We start from the raw sequence: 19,734 nt of genomic DNA on the forward strand, positions 1-19,734 counted from the left end.
TTTGGCACATGAACTTTGAAGGATAATCAAGATTCGCACCATAATATTACGTGATCTATTTCTGACTTCTAGACCCAGATATGAGGGTTCCTGTGATTAAGTCATGTGGTTGTAAGGGCTCAGATAATCTGCCTTTAAAAGTTAACTTGTGTTCTATAAATTAATGCAAACAAAGACACAGAATCCAGCATATGTATAAAGTAGAATTAGTAGAATGTACAGAATAGCCCAGAATCTCAGGGATCATCCTAGAGTTTTGCCTACCACACTACTTCTGCAATTTCTTAAATAAAACCCTGAAAACATACAGTGCATACTGCATTGAAATTGAAATGAACAGAGAAGTTCTTTATCAATCAAGGTGGATAAATCATTTTTGCAAAAGAAGTGGGAAAATCAAGGTTAATATGGCTGGGGTATGTATTATTATCTGGGTAAGTTTTATAGATCTATTTCTCTTCCCCCAATCCTTTAAAAAGGAGACAAGCATAGTGCAGGCATGTAATATATTTGTTGAATTAATTAAAATAAGGTAGAATTTTATTCTTCAATTTTTTAGTTGATTTTGAATTTTGAGGTTAAAACTAATACCACTACATATTTTTCCTTGGATAAATAATAGAAGTTTTCTGAGAATGAGATTAAGCACTATATATAAACTATACAAGTGAGATGATATATAAATATGTAATACACAGATTGACATACTTAATAGATCCTCAGTAAATATTAATTATCTTTCCTTTCTTCTAATTGGAAATATTTAATATATGAAAAACATACTTTCTCTCACTTCCCATTTTATCTCATTTTCCTTTAATTAAGTTAACTTTTTTCCTATAGGGATTACATTTTACTTATTTTATTTTATTTTTAATTCCACATATGCTTTCCAAATCAAAGCCATTAAACTATAATAACACATTTACAGCCTGGGTGATTATTTTGTTCCTGCTTTTAAAATGACTTCTGGAATTCAAGTCTATTGGCTAGCCTTATTCCTATGAAGTTTAACTTGTATTCACAGAATGGACCTATGAAAGATTCAATTAAAACTTCAGTTACAAGTAGCAGTAGTAGAGCTAGCTAAGCAGCTATGATTAAAGAAAGTAACAAAATTTAAAACAGGTACTTTTGTGATAGAAGAATATTGTCTGGGGTTTTGGTAGATACAATTTACAATTAAGGAACAAATTAATTTATTCACAAACATTCAGTCCTAAAACTGAGGATTTTTACATTATGCAAAATATGTGTGTGTATGTGTATCATAGTATTTTCAAAAAATCTTATTTTTTTTCTGTGCACTTATACAACTGATCAATCCAATAAGCAGTGGGGATAATGATGAAATTGAAAGTAATGTGTACTTTTTGATTACAGAGTGATTGATGTCTTTGTTGTATTTATGTCAAGGCATCATCATCATCATTCATGTTCTTTTCTGGGATTCAGCATTTCCATTTTAAGATCCCATTCAGCTACTAATACTCCATTATAAATCAGCCTATTGGCTAAAATTGGTATTTATACAGGCAATAAGCTTAGCAGTGTATTTTCTAAATGATGATCAAATTTAGTCCCTCTGAATGATACCTTTTGATGGATCTATTCTGCCCATTTTGCTATAGATTCTTTCTATTTCTATTGTGCATGATTACACTGGCAAGAAACTGAAAACACATTTTAAAGTCTCTAATTCATGTACTTATTAATGAGGATTGTTGCCACACTTGAGGCACTGATATTTTCATGCACCTTGACTCACAATCCTATCTGTCATCTCTCAATAGGACACACCATTTATTGGCAAAGAAGTCATCTTCAATTTTAACAAATCACTACGTGGGGTAGGAAGGAAGAGTATGAGAAGAAAATTATCTCTAGATAGGGAAAAGAGGTGGGAGGGAAAGGGAGGGAGAAGGGGAATTGCATGGAAGAGGGAAGGAGACTCTCTTCATTATACAGAATTCAGGTATGAAGATGTGAGGAATTAAAAACAAACAAACAAAAAAAGAAGTAAGTCACATTAGATTGGGTAGAGAGAAGTGATGGGAGGGGAGGGGAGGGGAAGGGGGGAAAGAAAGACATCAGAATAAAATAGACATGATTATTGCTGTATGTATATACGTGACTGCATGACCAATGTGATTCTGCAACCAGTACACTCAAAAAATGAGAAATTATATCCCATCTGATTCAAATGTATGTTATGTCAAGATTATTTTACTGTCATGTGTAACTAATTAAAACAAATAAAAACTAAAAAGGAAATCACTACATGATTTTAAAGAAAGCAGTGATCTACTCTTGAAGTGCAATGTTTCAATAACACCTAATCAATTACTTACAATAAATACATGCTTATTACTAGAATGGGATTGGGAACATGAAGAAAAGAGAAAAAGAAAGAAATAGAGAGGGAGGGAGAGAGGGAGGGAAAAAAGAAGGGAGAAAGAGAAAGGAAAGAAAGGAGGGAGTGAGGAAAACCAGCCCTCTTGGGATGCCTCTTGGCATCCTGATCAGTTGTCATGGCTTAAGCACTTTCCTGCATCAATCACAGGACAGAGTAAGAGATTTGAATAACATCTCACTTGTTATTTTCTACATGGCTGAATCTTGGTAAGAAAGACTCTATTAGAAACAAGAAAAAAAGAAGCAACATTTCACTGAAGAAAAAACTCAAGCATGAATCAACCATTCAATAACTTAGTCATCAACTACGAATCATCTATTGGCATTTGGAAAATGGCATTATAGATCATTCTTGTGATATATATTTTCAGGTAACTACTATATATTAGAAGCTGTATGAAATACTAGAGATAAAATTGTGAATAACTATCCTACTATCACAATAATAGTAACAATAATAATGTTAACAACATGATATCATATGTTAAACCCATCATTATCAAGTGGTTTGCTTGATCCTTTGCTTGCCTCTCAGAACCTTTCAAATACCTAAAATCTAACTGCATTTTGTCAATGAGGAAACTGATTCCAAGTTGTGTGATTTTATCTGTGCCTCAGTTTGCTCATCTGTGAAATCTGAATGATGTGATTGCAGTACCAGAATCACAGTTAAAATGATCACGTGAACAAAGCAAAGGAAAAGTGCTTAGCACAGTTCCTGGCATAAAGCAGGCTGGGTTCTGTGCTGTGATGACATCGTAAAAAGTAAATAGGTTGCAGAACCATGTTCAAATTGTGAATGTACTTTGTTTTACTCACATATATGCTCACAAGCAAAAAGCCTAAACCTCAGAGTGTTAATCAATCTCCAGATGGAGGAGTGGAAGTGGATTACAAGCTATGACCAGTCTCTTCTTAATGTTTTCAGTACTTTCCACATTTTGTAAAATTAACATGAACTATTTTATTGATGAAAAATGGGGGGGAAATTGTAGCATAATAAACTGAAATTAATGGTAATTTGCTTTATTTCCTAAATCTAGAAAGAAATGAAGTTGCCTTAAAAGACTATTCCTAAGCACTAAGCAGTTTTGTAATAAGTTTCTTTCTGCAAATCACCTTCTGCTCCATTTGCCTGAGTTTATTTTTCTAATAGGATATGTGAAATGGCATTTTGCACATTATCAGGTACATTGTGAATGAAATTATATGCATCCCAAAATAAAAGTTTTCCTTCTGAAATTCATTTTGAAAATAAATATATGCTCTTGTTACAACTCATTTCCCCTCAGGTAAGGCAGAGATGAAGAAAGTTCTATTAAAACATGCCTGCAAGATTAATATATCTCAGCAGCTATGGATATTCCAAGAATAACTGTAATAAAGCAAAATGAAAAAGCATGGCTGATAGCATCTTTAGTTCACCTCTGAAGTGCATGCCAAGCCAAGGTAAGCTCAGATGCAAGGGATCTTCTTTGACAACATATTGGAGCACCCCAGAAACAAAACAGACCTAACAAATGTGTTTCATCTGTTTGACTAGATATTAGCATCAGTATCCCTAATCCATATCATAGTACAAGGCACTGATTCAGACTCTGGGGAATCAAGGAATCAGACAGCCCAACTTCTACTTCCATGAATGCTGCCATCATCTGGGAAATTGGAATTCAAGTGTTTGACAACATAACTGGAAGTCAGAGGTAGTACATGGTCTCTTCCCATGGAAAAATAGAAGCTTTGAGAGTTTCTACAAAGGATCTCACTAGTTTATTAACACTAGATTAGTTTCATGATACTGGAGATGATGTGGTATGTTGTCAATATATTTTTCTTGTGTATGTGTTGCATGCATATAGCTATTATATTATCCCACTCTCCTTCAAAAATTAAGATACTCTTTTTTTATAAAAAATGATCTATAGCTGGAGTATTTGTACTAAAAGCCAGTGAATGTTGTCTTATTTACAAAATTTATTTTTGTGACACTATTTGAACTCTCACTATAGTAAGTTAACTTCAGGTATACAGGTGCAATTCTCTCAACTTAAAGATTTGAGGCAGGCTACAATTTTCTCCCATGAAAACTTCTGTTGGGGATTTCAATATGGAATCTAGGTGGGCAGTTCAGAATATTTTTATTTGTAATGTTCATCAAATTTGTAATAACATAGTATGCTTTAGTCATAAATTTAGGATGCATGATGCACATCATCTCATGTGATCCACATACTAGCTGTGTGGGAAGAGTATTATGATGTTATCCCCCTCTTACACTGGAGGAAAAGATTGCTCCAGGATGTTCCTGGACTCACTCGTGTTCACAGACAGATATAGAGAGCCAACTTTTAGGATTACTGGCAAGAAGCAAAAGGGCTACATTTATTGATATAAAGAAGTATTTAATTTTTTTTCAGTTAAAAAAACAACTCTTCATTTACCCTAAACATATTTTTATAAGTACATATAATAATGTTACTACTCTTAAATATTGAAAGATAATTGTTTGATGACTTTCCAAGTTTTTTCCTAAAGCTAACCTTGTGGTATCTCCAAGCAAAAACGTTCTGAAAATATGGCATTAAACCCTGGATTCTACATAGGTGATTATTCAGAAAGTGCTCAACAATATTGGGAGCTAAAAAAAAGACGTTTCACTCAATAAATCTTTTAATTAGAGAAAATTGATTGTAATATTGCTACAACATTGAGGTTCAGCTGTTGATAATCATAAAGTAAGTCATATATTGCAGAGATCCTACTGTAATTTTAAACAACAAGCATCTAAGTACAGACCTGAATCAAGATCAATATTTAAGTGCCTTATTCACAGTGCACTAATGGTCCCTAACATGCCCTTAGGTTCTTGCATGAGCAGAATTAGTTTATCACCTGGGAGTTCATTGGCTATGCCATGCTGGATCTTAAGGCTTGAGCTGCACATCTACTTGCATACTCTTCCCTCCACTGTGATTGATACACTTCAGTTCTTGGCATTGTCTTCCTCAGACCAAACCTTTGCTGTTGTGCTCTGGATCACTGCTTCCTTGAGTATTCCTGCCAACCCCATGTTTCTTCTGTGTTAATCATGAGCTTCATTTATTTATGCATTCATCTCCTTATTCAGTACTTCGACCAAAATGTTTTCTCGGTGCCAGGCACTGTCCTAAAGGCAGAAGATATGACAGAGAACAAAACAAATAAGATTATTGTTACCATAAAACTTATTATAGCCCTAGTGGAAGAAGACATGAAAGAAAGAAAGAAAGAAAGAAAGAAAGAAAGAAAGAAAGAAAGAAAGAAAGAAAGAAAGAAAGAAAGAAAGAAAGAAAGAAAGAAAGAAAGAAAGAAAGAGAAAAGAAAAGAAAAAAAGAAAGAAGAAAGAAAGAAAGAAAGAAAGAAAGAAAGAAAGAAAGAAAGAAAGAAAGAAAGAAAGAAAGAAAAAGAAAGAAAGAAAGAAAGGGCAGGAGAAACAGTGACAGATACTACTAAAATTCAGATAAATATTTAAAAGAAATAAATTGAGTGGTAAAATATGTTATAGAATATGTTTAGATGAGAAATTACATAAAGTATTATCTTGGAGGGCTATTTGAGAATAAATTTGAACTAAGAGTTTGGAAGGATGACATTTAAAAGTCAGTCTAAAAACAATCCATGGAGATTGAACAAAGCTCACAGGCGAGAACGGCTTGGCCTGGCTGAGGATGAGAAAGCACCTGGAAGTCGAAGCCCCATGAGCAAGTGAAAAGAAGCAAGAGCTCTGAGATGATTCTGGGGCATGTGCAGTCACTGAAACGCATGAGACCTATGAAAATTTTAAATTATTTGAAGAGAAATTGGAAGACTTGGTATAGTTTTTAAAAGGGAAATGACATAATTTTACTTTTTTAAAATTGATGAGTTCTCTTTAGTTATACATGACAGCAAAATCCATTTTGAGATAATTATACAAGCATGGAATATATCTTATTCTGATTTGAATCCCATTCTTATTGATGTCCATGATGATGAGATTCACTGTGTTATTTTCATGTATGTACATAGGAAAATGATGTCAGATTCATTCTACTGTCTTTCATTTTCCTATCCCCCCATCACTTCCCTCCCCATTGTCTAATCTATTATCTACCCTTCTATTCTTCCCCTCACCAACCCCTTATTCTGGGTTAGCTTCCACATATCAGAGAAAACTTTCAACTTTTGGTTCTTTGGCACTGACTTACTTCACTTAGCATGATAGTCTCCAGATCCATCCATTTGCTGACAAATGTCACAAAGTCATACTTCTTTATGGTTAAGTGGTACTCTATTTTGTGTGTGTGTGTGTGTGTGTATATATATATATATATATAACATTTTCTTTATCCATTCTTCTGTTGAAGGGCACCTAGGTTGGTTCTGGGGAATCTCTGTAATGCTTTCTAGACTGGTTGCAACAACTTGCTAGCCCACCAGCAATGCATGAGTGTACCTTTTCCTCCACTTCCTTGTCAACATTTACTGTTACTTCTATACTTGATAGCTGCCATTCCTACTGGAGTGAGATGGAATCTCAGTGTAGTTTTAATTTGCATTTCTCTAATTGGTGGAAATGTTGAACATTTTTTTGATGTATTTGTTGACCATTCATATTTCTTCCTCCATTAATAGTCGGTTCACTTCTTTTGCCCATGTATTAACTGGGTTATTTGGTTTGGGTTTGGGTTTTTTTTTTTTTATTTTTTTGGTACTAAGTTTCTTCACAGCAAAGGAAGCAATCAAGAGTGTGAAGAGAACCTACAGAATGGCAGAAAATCTTCGCCAGCTGCACCTCAGATAAAGCATAATTTCCAGGATTTACAAAGATTTCACTGTTCAAAAATAATGTTTCAAGGGCTTCTAGTTCAATTTTCCACACAAGCATACATACCAGTGCATATCAAATATGAATTAACTCCCTGTCTTTACCTGCATTCTTTCCAGAACATTTCCTCCTCAAGCTTCAACCTTGATTTTTTTATCTCTAGGTTATATATATTTCCCCTTTGGAATTTCTCTTCTCTGCCACCTTAGAAATTCACTTCTCTCTCTCCTCTATTATATATTACACAAATATTATTGTAACACTCTGTTTCCTAGATTCTTTGGCTATAAGTGTGTGGCAGATGTACAATTAGCTCACAAGATATATTCCCTCCTCACCTTTTCCATATTTCACTGCAGGAAAACACACGTCTTTCACTCCATTGACTTTGGGATTCTTTTGGCCAATGGAATCTAAACAGATATTATACTTAGTCCCAGGAGAAGTTTTAAGAATACTTGCATGGTTTGGCTCACCTCAGTTTTTGGAAAAATCTTTTGTAACAAATCTTAAGAATTTTCTTTTTTTTTCCTTTTTTCTTATTCTGTTCTGCAACTCCTACTAGTGGAATCACTGATATTCTGCATGGATTAACTAATTATTTAACTCTTCTATTTTTCATTTCTCTATCCTAGTTATTTCCATATTCTGAAAATTTACCCAATTTCATGCTGCTTTCCCTTTACTTATTTAAAATATTGATATAGAAAACTGGGTAATATGCATTGTCATTTACTGTGTTCCAAAGACTGGTGGAGTAACAGTATTGAAAGGAAGAAAAGTTAGAGTTAAACTTCAGGCATATGAAATTTTACTACTCTTGGAAAGAGTAGTGGATACAAGAGATATGAATTTGGCTGTCATAAGCATCTACACCAAAGATAAAGGATAAGATTACTGAAAAAAGGAGATGTGATTAGAGATAAGTTCTACAACCAAGACATTAGGCGTTTTGGTAGACAATTATGAGATGGCAAGAAATGGAGGAGTTATGAGTAATGTAGAAAAGAGTGTAGAAGAAACAAAGAGATGTGGGCATAAGTAACAACAAACCAGAGAGTTGTTCATTGCATCAGCCCAGTGGAAGGCATTAAAGTCTGCCACAGCAGCTTCAGTGATTATAGTAAGGATGCAGGATTCGGTAGGGTTCATGAGCCGAAGAAAATAGAGTAAGTTCCTGAAGGGGAGTAAAGAAATAAAAAAATGACTCCCAAGCATTTTAGAGCCAATAGAGATTTTGGAACATTTTATTGCTTTTCTTTAACTCAGGCAAATATACAAGAGAACACTAGTCCCTGGATTAGTAACTAGGATGTTTGCCTTTACAGAGATTGTAAAATTCTGTCCCTTAAGCAATGTCCTATAGCAACTCATTAAATGTTATAAAAGATGCATGTTCAAAGCACCATCTGATTGTAAGAGAAGGAATAAATCAGTCCCCCCTAAGTAGGTTAAGAAAGTTTCCACAAAAACATGACATTTTAGCTCCATCATGAACTATGAGTATTATTTTATCAACAAGATATACGGATATGAAAGGAAAAGACATGTCCATTAAGATAAATGGTTTAAGCAAAATTCCAAGACTATGAAAGGGAAAACATGCCTGTTGAAGAGTGGGGGGACTAGAGATCAATGGAGAAAAATAAAGAAATATTGGCTGACGTAGAGACTAAGGCTGGACATTAGACTGGAAGGTAAAGGTGATGTCCAATTAACAAGGACCTTGTATTTTCTACTGGTACACAACAGTAAGAGCAGTACCCTGTGACAGAAGCATTTGGTTTTTATAAGCCCTTACAGTGTTCCTGGCAGCAGCTCAAGAAGTCATGTTTCATGTAACTGAATCATCAAAAAATCCCTTTGAGGTTGTCAAAGGGATAGATTTGTAGATTTGTCTGTGTTCTATTTTAGAAAAAAGAATATATAGCAAGACTAACATTATGACTTGCTCTTACTCTATAAGTCAGGGAGAGTTAATTCCTATAACCAATAATCTAATGTTTTAATGACTTACACCAGGGACTTTTTTCTCAATTATATAGTATCCAACAGTATGTACAGTAAAAGGCAGTTCATACAGTGTTTCAGAGATCCATGTTTCATCTGTGTTGTGGATTTAAGCTCCAGATAGTTCTCAGATCCCTCTAAATTTATCCAACAAAGGAGGGGAAAAATGTGTGGGGAAGATATCACTCACCATTATATTCTGAGCAGCCTTAAGAATTTTCTGCATTTTATCACCTGTCATTTGCTGGTTCGTTTCATTTTCCATGAAATATCTGAAGTTTGGGGGAAAATCTCATATTCTTGGGAAGGTGTCATAAGTAAGAAATCTGTTATGTGCATCACACACCCAAAAAAATCAATAAGAATGTCTCATAGGTAGAAGTTAGTCCATCTCTTAAGAAGAACAATGTTATCAGGATTTTATAACTCAAGTCCAAGGCTCTCTTTATGGGTGGCCCACATTGGAGTATCTATTCTAGGGATTCAATGAGGTTCAAGATTTTCTCTGCACAGAAGATCTCATTTGTTGCCTCCCTTTGGCTTCACGGGTTCTACTTAGAAAATTTCTAGGAGATTCACCATTTGCAAATTTGGATATAGATGGCCTCCCACTGGAGGAATAATTGTGTGCTGTGAGTCACAGATATTTCTTCTGTAGAGGATTGAATAGCGACCCTCAGAAAATTTGTGTCCACTATTACTGAAAACAAGGTGTCTGCAGATATAAATATTTAAGGATTTAAATGTGAAATTATTTCAGATTTAGGATGGGCCCCAACCATTGACTTGTATCCTTGTAAGAAGATGAGAAGATAAAATCTAAGAGAGAAGAAGGCCATGTGGGGACAGATGTGGTAGAAGTCATGCTGCCAAGCTGTCACCATCTAAGCTGGAAGAAGGAAGGCAGGATTCTTCTAGAGTGTTCAGAGGAACTGGGGTCCTGCTGACACCTTGATTTCAGGTTTGTGGACTTCAGAGGATAATTGTGTTTAAACTGTTTTCCCACATCACTCCTTAAAATGAATCAGGCCTCATTTTCTCTAGGTTTTATTGTGAAATATTTTGGCTTTATGCCTCTTATATTCCATGCCCCATATCCTTTATTTCCTGCCTGGAATTGCAGTATCTTCCCTGTGTTTACTCTCTCTGTAAATCCCCTTTCTCTCCCTCCCTTCCCTCCCCTCCCCACCCCTCCCCACCCTCTCCTCCTTTTCCCTTCCTTTCTTTTCCTTTTTCTTTAATTGTAATCACAAATGATTAGGGTATTCATCCCCCAGAAATTGAGAAGTGGGGTTGAGCCCGGTATATATTAAGGCTAAGATAATAAAATACTGCATTGTATTCTTAGCTCAAGGTCTCTTTCAGCATAACAAACTGCAAAGGTTAATATTCAATTTCCCTAAAGTTGGATTTTAAATATACCTGGACCAACCTCTTTTCTTATCTCAGGACCTCTAAGGTAAAATTAAAAGATGAGGGGAGGACAACATGTGAATTGGTTTTCAGGGGTGGTCATAACCAAGGTCTGCCTAACAGTGTCTTAAAACAACAGCAATTTATTCTCTCACAGCTCTGGTAAGGAAATATGCAGGGGCCTGGAGTTAGACAGACCTGTCTCCGGTGGCTGCCTCCAGTTTTTCACTCGAGGACATTGAACAGTGCACTTGAAAGTTCCAACTCCTAGATTTTTTATCTGTGAAATAGAAATAATTCATTTCTGATCCATATGGTGGTTGAGGGATTAAAGAAGGTGATCCAGGTAAAGATTGTAGCTCACAGATTACAAGGACTCTATTGCAACTCTATCTATAGTTGGTGATATTCAGAATTGCAAGTGATCCATGAGTGTTAGCTATTATATTAACAGACATGAAAGTAGCTGTTCTCACTTTTATAATACACCAGACATCAGGATGGACAGAGGATGCATGACATTCTAAGTGAAATCATAGACCTTGAAATCAGGTAGAGCTGACTTGAATCACAGCCCCACCAGCACTGCCTCGGACTAGTTCCTAAGGTTTTTGTAAGGTTCGATATACTCTATATCAAATGTGATTATTAATGTCACCCACATCAAAAGACAGCTGTGAATACCTAAGGAGAAGAGACTAGTAAGGCATTATATGTAGACCTTGCACATGATTAGCAATTGCAAAATACTAACTACATTATTATCCAAATAATACTGCCATTTACTCAGTTTCTACTAAGCCCTGAAACCTATGGCAACTCATCCTGCAGAATATTCTCCTGAAGTCTCAGAGCAATATGATAAATTAAATACTGTCATACCCTCATTTCACAGTTGAGAAAACATAACTCTTCAATGAATGGTGCAAAGTTATAGAAGGGTCAGCAATTCACAGTGAGGACTTCTGGGTTGAGAGGTTAGAACTACTCAAGGACTTCTCAGAGAATAAAGATCAAGCAGAAATATGCTTTGAGCTGCAAAATCAACAAAATAGACATCCAGGGAGAAAAAGACAAGGACTCGGTGTCCCCTAAACAAAGAATACTGGATCCAAAGAAAGATCAATAGTGTATAAAGCCGGTCATTTAGAGTCAATTATATTTCACATCCCAAAAACATATCAGATCTCTCTTCTCAAGCAGTTTTTTTCTAATTTATGAGTCATGGAATAGCTTTAATATATATATATATATATATATATATATATATATATATATATATATATATATATCTTTAATCATATATATAATACACAAAAAATATTCAGAGAAATTTGGCCATATTACAGTAGTTTAATTATAGGCCTTAACAATGATTAATCTGCAGGCTGAAGAAGATAGGAGGAAAAATAAATATTTATTGTCTGAAGTTTTCTTAATAAATAAAATACTATTTTTTAGATATGAAAGGAAATGGCGTGAACTAATTGTCACATTTGTCAAAATATAAATCATGTAGTTTCCCCATACTGGTTTCCTAAATCCCTGTGTTTCCACTTTGAATTATATATTTGTAATAGGAACACCAATTGTTATTCATTCACAAAGGCATTTTCTTTCATCACATTTCAAACTTTTTTCAACATTATATCTTGCAGGAAGATCCGAGAATATTCCTTTCATTAATCCCTATTTCTAAAGGCAAGGACAAGGTTCCCGGATCTGTTTGGATCCAGCTGGGTCACCTCCAAGGTACCTTCAAACCATTGATTCCAGAGGCTTCTATTCACAAGAAAGAAACACTGAAGCCATCATGCAGCTGTATCCTAGGAGGTTGTCATGGTAATGCATGAGCATGACCCTACAAATGCAGATTCAAGTTTGGTCACATCCAGTACAGTCAACAAAAAGATAACATCCAATAGCCAGCTGTCAGTACGTAAGATTATCAACGTGTGCATCTAGAAGGTACATCAAAGGAGGGAAACATACATACCAGTACTATTGGTTCAGGGATTAGCTTCAAATCTCCCACCTTCAATATCCAATCTTTATCAACAATTGCTATATCTTTATGTGTCCTTGCACACACATACACACTATATATACATGTATGTATACATGTGGGTGCATGAGAGTGCATTTGTATGTCCTTTTGTCTCCGACTCTTCTTTTTCTTCACCTCAGATTCTACCACTGTGATCTTTCAACCAAATGACTGCAACAATTTCTGGTCAACTAACTTCTACCCTGAAATATTCCATACTTTTCACAGTGCCAAGGATGAGTCTAGATATAGTTTTCTTAAAACAAAAACAATTTTCTTCTAAATTAACCAGGTTATGGCAGGGGAAACAATATATAAATAGAATATGTATGCCAAAAATTAAGGATGTGCTCAAAAACTGCTGGAAACATTTTGAAAATGCAAATGGCTACCTTGAAGGAGCTCCCGCTGGCCAAACATGAGATGATGCATATTTTAAAATGACTGATATAGGGACAGATTTTAAATCATTCATAAAACCAGAATTCATGAGTTCATATTGAGAGTAAAAAATAAATAGATAAAGAAGTAAGTATTTTTTTAAATACATGGGAAAGAGAACTAATAAAAATGACATGGAAGGATTATTAACTTCTACCCTGCAATATTCCATACTTTACAGTGCCAAGAATGAATCTAGACATTGTTTTCTAAAAAAAAAAAAAAAAAAAAAAAAACCACTTTGGCACTTTGGTTTTTTTTGGATTCAGTAAGGATTATAAAAAGTAAACCAACCACTATAAAAATAATTTTCTTGGGTAGAATTATATTATCAATAGTACTAAATACTGTTGAATAAAAATTAAATAGAAAACGGGATATTAACAGGTTCTCAAAGTCTTCTCTGAGAAAGAAGAAGACATGCAATGAAACCTCTCCATGGAAAAACTTCACAGATTTATCCACCTTAAATACATAGAGCGAGTATCACCAATTTAGGGACAAAGTGATGTCAAATATTTCTTGATGTGATATAGTGCGGTTATAATTTCTGTACTGTTCCTGTGAAAGAGAATCACTTTTGTGATATTCCTGCCAAAAATTCATTAGCTAATGTCAAACTGAAGGGCTTTGGAGTTGGCACCTCAGCTGGTCTCTACTCTTCAAAATGTCAATGAAAGACGAAGGACAAGATCTCTTCCAAACCAAGGAGACAAAGGATGAATGGCAACTACTGCAATTTCAGTGCACCTGCAATTGATTCTAGATCTGGAAAGTGCAGTAAAGAATGTTAGAGAGACCACTGGGAAATCTGAATATGTTCTGTGTCCTGGATAGTAATGTATCACCATTGTACTCCATAAACTTGATAATTTACATTGGAGTTGTATAAGAGAAACTCCCTTTTCTTTGGAAATACTGAAATATTTAGAGGTGGAGAGTCACACTGTATATAATTCACATGCTGATGATTTGGAATTAGTAACCATAGTAACACTAATTATAATAAAAATAGCTTTGCCTATAGAGGAAAAAAAGGATAAAACCACCAATCTAGATCAAGAATATTAAGAAAGTCATTGTGCCATTCTTGCTAATATTAGATTTTCTTTTAAACTAAAATCCAGAATTTAAAAATCAGTTTTCTTGTGACATAAATTAGGTATTTTTTTGCCCTAGATTCCTTCATTAACTGTCTATTTCCATCAGAGTAAATTCAAATTTTTAAATTGTCCAAACTACCACTCTGGCTTTGTTCAGAGCCAATCTCATTTTCATAAGGATTTTCTTTCATCTTCAAGAACACATCGAGAGATCATGACTTTAGGTGCTCTTCCTTCTATTTGCTTATCTGGTTTTCTTCCTTCCTTTCCTACATCCATCCTTCCTTCCTTCCTCTCTCCCTCCTTCCCTCCCTCCTTTCTTCCTTCTTTCCCTCCTTCCTTCCCTCCTTCCTTCCTTCTTTCCCTGCTTCCTTCCTTCCCTCCCTCCTTCTCTCCTTCCTTCTGTCTTTCCTTCCCTCCCTTTCTTCCCTCCTCCCTCCCTCCCTCCCTCCCTCCCTCCCTTCCTCCCTCCCTCCCTCCCTAGCTATCTATCATCTATCTACCTATCTTCTAGCTCTCCTTTTCCTTTATTTTATAAAGCTTCCACATTCATGATCAGCAGCTCCTTAGGGAAGTTTCAGAGAAAACTTTTCTTCTTCCATCACCTCTTGTCCCCATCACAGTCCCTCAACTGCTTTTCTTCACAGCACTTTCTAAACTGACAGTTTTTCTACTTAATCATCTTCCTAAAGTTTGCTTGCTTATCAGTCATTTTTATTTCAACTTTCATGCTTCTAAAGGTCAAAAACCACAAATGACTTGTGCACTGCCCTACTCCCACTCCAGTGCCTTCAAAGCATGGAACCTCCTACAAGAAGGGGTGTGACTGGATACTGTATGCCAATCACACATACACCACAGAGCAAGCTTTTTTCTATTCCACCTGGTTAACAGCTCAGGGCTTTCTCTCCCTCTTCTTATTCTAATGGTCCTCAGAAAACCATTCAGGGAGTTTCCTGCTCTGCATTATAGGTAAACTTTAGAAATCCAGGTCTAAGGCAGGGTACCTTCACTGATTGAGTTCTTCATACAGCAAAGTGATTTTCCAGCCTCTGGGATTTGAAGCTGATGCATCCTGATGTAGTCCATTCCACCTGAGTGCCTTTCAGAGTTTGTAAACCTTTTTTCTCGATTCTCTTCCACCTTTCATTGTAGCAGCTGTAGTTCTGGGTCCCCTCAGAACTAATTTAGCTCTTCTACATGACAGTGTTTTCTCACTGTTGATAGTTAGCTCTTCTGTAAATGAGGTTTTCTCTTATCTGAGCTTTTCTTCATTAGTCTTTTCTCCTTTGGTCTCATGGAAAATATTCCCCCCTTCTTTCCAGAAAATGAAACCATTTTCTTTTGTGTTGGAGTATTTTCTCTATGTCAAAGGGGGATGGCAGTTTTTTCTGTAGCCCTGCTCCCAAGCAAAAACACAAAGGATATGATACCTAATCCTGCCTTTGTTAATCAGTTAAATGGGTCTTTTCCAAGAGAGCAAAGACTATATTCCCTTTATGAGCTCTTCAAAGATTTTCTTCAGCAAGGTACTTGCAAAGCATTCTTTTATTAGGATTGAGTGGACATAAAGGAAATGACTGACTGCAGCCACATGAGGGGTGCTCAGATTTTGAACGCTTACTTTATGTCACTTACAAGTTCCATGCCATTTCTTCCTATCAAACTTCCATTTGGTTAGAATTATCCCCATTTTCCAGATCAGGAAATGAAGGTGTTAAAATAATTTACCCAAAGGCATGTAATAAATAAATGACAGTGTATGGATTTTCACCTTTATTTTTACATCATGGTGACTCTTTAATTTTTTGATTAATATGTAATAAATGCACATATTTTTTGGATACAGTGTATATTTCAACACATGCATATAAATCAAATCAAGAAACTGATAAAATCAGGGCTATTAACATTTCCATGTCTTTCTCATTTCTTTGTATTCAGAGACTTTGACTCTTCTAGTTCTTCATAAAATGTTATTGTAAGCTATAGTCACCCCACTGTGTTGTGGAACACTGGTCTTTCTATGCAACTATTTTTTGATACCTATTATGGAATGCAAAAAAAGAAAATATAGATTTATATACACAATAGAATATTATTCAGCCATTAAAAGAATTAAATTCTGTCATTTGCAACAAAATGGATGAAACTGGAAGAAATATGTTAAATGAAATAAGTCAGACACAGAAAGACAAATACTTCCTATTCTCTCTTATATATGAAAGCTAAAACTGTTGGTCAGGATGTAGAAGAGGGATTACCAGAGTTTAGGAAGGGTAAAGGGAATTGTGAATAGAAGGATATTGGATAACAGATATCAAACTGATTTTAACTAAATCAAAAGTGGAATTTAAAGAAAAAAATATTATGAAAAAATTACTCAGATGCTGATACTGAGGTTGCAAAATAGGATGGACATACAACAAACCACTAAACAGATAACCAAATATAATTAAGAGGAAAGAGATCTGGAGGCAGCATTGGGTCACAAGTGAAATATTAGCATCTATTTGTGTTGTGGTTGGCACATGGGTGATGTTTGCAAGTAGTATTAGAGTAATGAAGGTGAATAAAATTTTAGGAAGTAACAAAACATCAAAATAGAATGATTAGCATCTAATCCTCTCAATTAGTTAGATTCTTTGTATAGTAGTGTATAATATTGATCATCAGTCTTTAAAAGATGGACATCACTACCCTAAGAGCATGTATGAAGAAGACACTAATGGCGTGAATATACATTGTATGCAAGCAAAGATATGAAAAATCATGCTCTTTATGTGTAGTATGAATTGCAATGCATTCTGCTGTCATATATAACAAATTAGAATACATTTTTTCAAAAAAAAGATTCTAGTATACTTGGAGAGAGTCCAAGAAATACAACAGAAATAATGAAATTCACAAAAATAGGCTAAAATTATTTGCTAAATGAATACACAAATTAATGAATAAAATTGGTCCTTTATACTGGAACAAAAATACAAAAGGGTGACCTAATTACAATCTTGAACAAAGTTGTTCTCTGCATCTTTGGAGACGTTAGAGGAGACCTTAAAAAGGGATCTTTAATTAGAGTTTAAGAATAACTTCCCTGTCCTCAAAATAACACAATATTGAGATAGTGGTGGGCAGATGTTCATAAATGAACTTTTCTAAATAAATTGGACTTCTCAGATCAGAATGCCTTGACCTAGACTGCAATTCACACTGGGACCTGTTCTAACTCTACTCTTCCGGCCACAATTATGAAATCTGATTTGGAATTGCAAGACAAAAATGAATGCTTAAGACACATTTATCTCAGAAGTTCTTGAATTTTTCCATTCTAGTGATTCAGTAAAAATCTAGGTTCCACCCACCACCCCCATGGAATCAGGTTAATGCTTTCATTGCTTACTTCCTAAAGGTAAAAAGAACTTGGTGTTAGTCTAAAAGGGAAAAGGAACATAATCAGAAGAAGATAAAAGGAATCCATACTGGAAATTGAACTTCTTTCCCTCGTTTCTTTTCTGCTAATCACATTCTGGAGCATGTCTGAAGTCTTTGGAACCACCTAATTCAAGAATACCTTGATATCATCCACCCATTGTCTTAAAAAAAGAATCCCTATTCTTTGAAATATCTCCATAGATGTCCCACTAGGTATATTCCTAAAATTAACAACTGTTGCCTGAAGAAACAGCATATTCATAACAATAATAGTAACAAGTGACTTCTGAATTAGTCAAGGTCCTCTGAAAAGAGGGAATGAAAGTGGGAGAGGCTGGAAAAACCAACAGACCACAAAGCATTTGTGATCCCAGGTGAAGGAGAAAAAGGAGGAAGAAAGCTTGGGAGAAGCATATCAGATTTAAGGAAAACTCAGCAAGACTGTGCAAGAGCCTCGGGGACCAACGCTCCTGATAGAAGGAGCCTGCCCATCACCAGGTCTACCAGAAAGCCCTGTCTTGGAGTCCCTGCCACACTGAGTCAATGGCACTAACAGAGCTGTGGATTTCAGAATGTCCAGCTGACACCCTGACTTAGTTTTACTTTCTTCAGCCTGAGAACCAGGAGCCACATTCCCACTTCCACCAAGGCAACAGTCTCTTTTGACCCAAGTCTGTGCCACTCACTATGCTCAGTGCTCTGGATGAGTCGGTCTGCAGAGGACTTGCTCATTTTCCCACAGTGACAAAGTGGCAAAGAACACACTTCAGTTCTATCTCTCTGACTCTGCTCAAAACCCCCACTCCCTGCCTCCCACTGGAGTGTTCTACCTCCCTCCACAGCACACCTTCCTGATTACCCTTTTAAAATATCCTAAGTGAATAATCTAGGCTATAATTTGGAGCTATTTCTGCTTGCTTTTTATTATAATGGAGAGGGAAGGAACAGTTCAAGCTAACCTTTCAAATTCTTAGAAGGGTATTTTGGTCATTCGTTCTTTTTGATGAACAACATACATTCTCATAAAAAGTTTACAGGAAACTTGTGATCCAGTGCTACCATTATCACTATGTACCCGTAGCTTCACAGGGAGCGACACCACCCAGTACCTGTTAGATTCCGGTGCTGACTCATCACCATACATTGCTCCTATTTCTGGACATCTGGAGCACAACCTGTGTCTACCTCCTGTGGGTGTACCTCCCCCTCTCCCCATAATCCTGCAGTGTATTTTAGTGTCATCTTTTCCAATAATACTTCAGTTTCTCATTGTATATTTTTTAGTGATTGCTGCTGGTTTTATTACTTGAATATCAGCTTGATCTCATTTAGAGGTTTTACAAATATGCTTCCTCTGAGCATGTCAGCTGCAAACATTAGGTCCAAAACCCAAGTGTGCAAACAAAAGCTTCACCTGTCACGTACATTTCCTAACTGTCTCCGATTCCTTTCTGGACATTATTTTATCAGCTGCTTAATCAACAGTAAGTAGATTTTTTTTTAAATTTTGAAAATTATTTTAATTAAGGTACAGTTTACATACAATGAATCAGCTATTTTAAAGTACAGCTCTGTGATCTGTCTCTGCCAATAAGGTATGTGACACACAACTATCAAGATAGACAGTAGTTTCTCCCCCACACACCAATTCCTCTGTGTACTCTTAACACACCTCCCTCCAGCTTCTTTTTAAAACTTATCTTTCTCTATCTTTGTAGTTTTGGCCTGTCTGAGATACTATAAAAATGGAATAATAGGTTTTGTGACCTTTGTGTCTGTATTCTTTCATGTTAATGAGATTTATCTCAAATGATAGCTAGTAATTGGAAAGAAGAAAATTATATTTTGTTCCAGAAAGATTTAGATAAACATACTTTATATGGCATATAATTCTTATGACTTGTTAAATTTCTACTGTATGTTGTACCATATACTTGCTATTTTGCATATATCATCTCCTTTTGTCATTATTACATATAACAAATTTATGTATTATGCCCAATTTGCAGATGATAAAATTGAGG

At 35.4% G+C, this 19,734-nt stretch overlaps 1 long non-coding RNA gene across 1 annotated transcript in view; it reads right to left on the reverse strand.

Annotated features, from left to right (window-relative positions):
* The window catches only part of LOC144377586 (uncharacterized), a 95,007-nt gene that overhangs the window by 19,523 nt on the left and 55,750 nt on the right, over nucleotides 1–19,734 (reverse strand). Inside the window, exon 2 of the long non-coding RNA XR_013438577.1 lies at nucleotides 5,308–5,581. This is a non-coding gene — a long non-coding RNA (uncharacterized LOC144377586). The remainder of the gene's footprint in view (nucleotides 1–5,307; nucleotides 5,582–19,734) is intronic.

This window comes from Ictidomys tridecemlineatus, chromosome 5 (genome assembly GCF_052094955.1).
Source record: "Ictidomys tridecemlineatus isolate mIctTri1 chromosome 5, mIctTri1.hap1, whole genome shotgun sequence".
NCBI lineage: Eukaryota > Metazoa > Chordata > Mammalia > Rodentia > Sciuridae > Ictidomys > Ictidomys tridecemlineatus.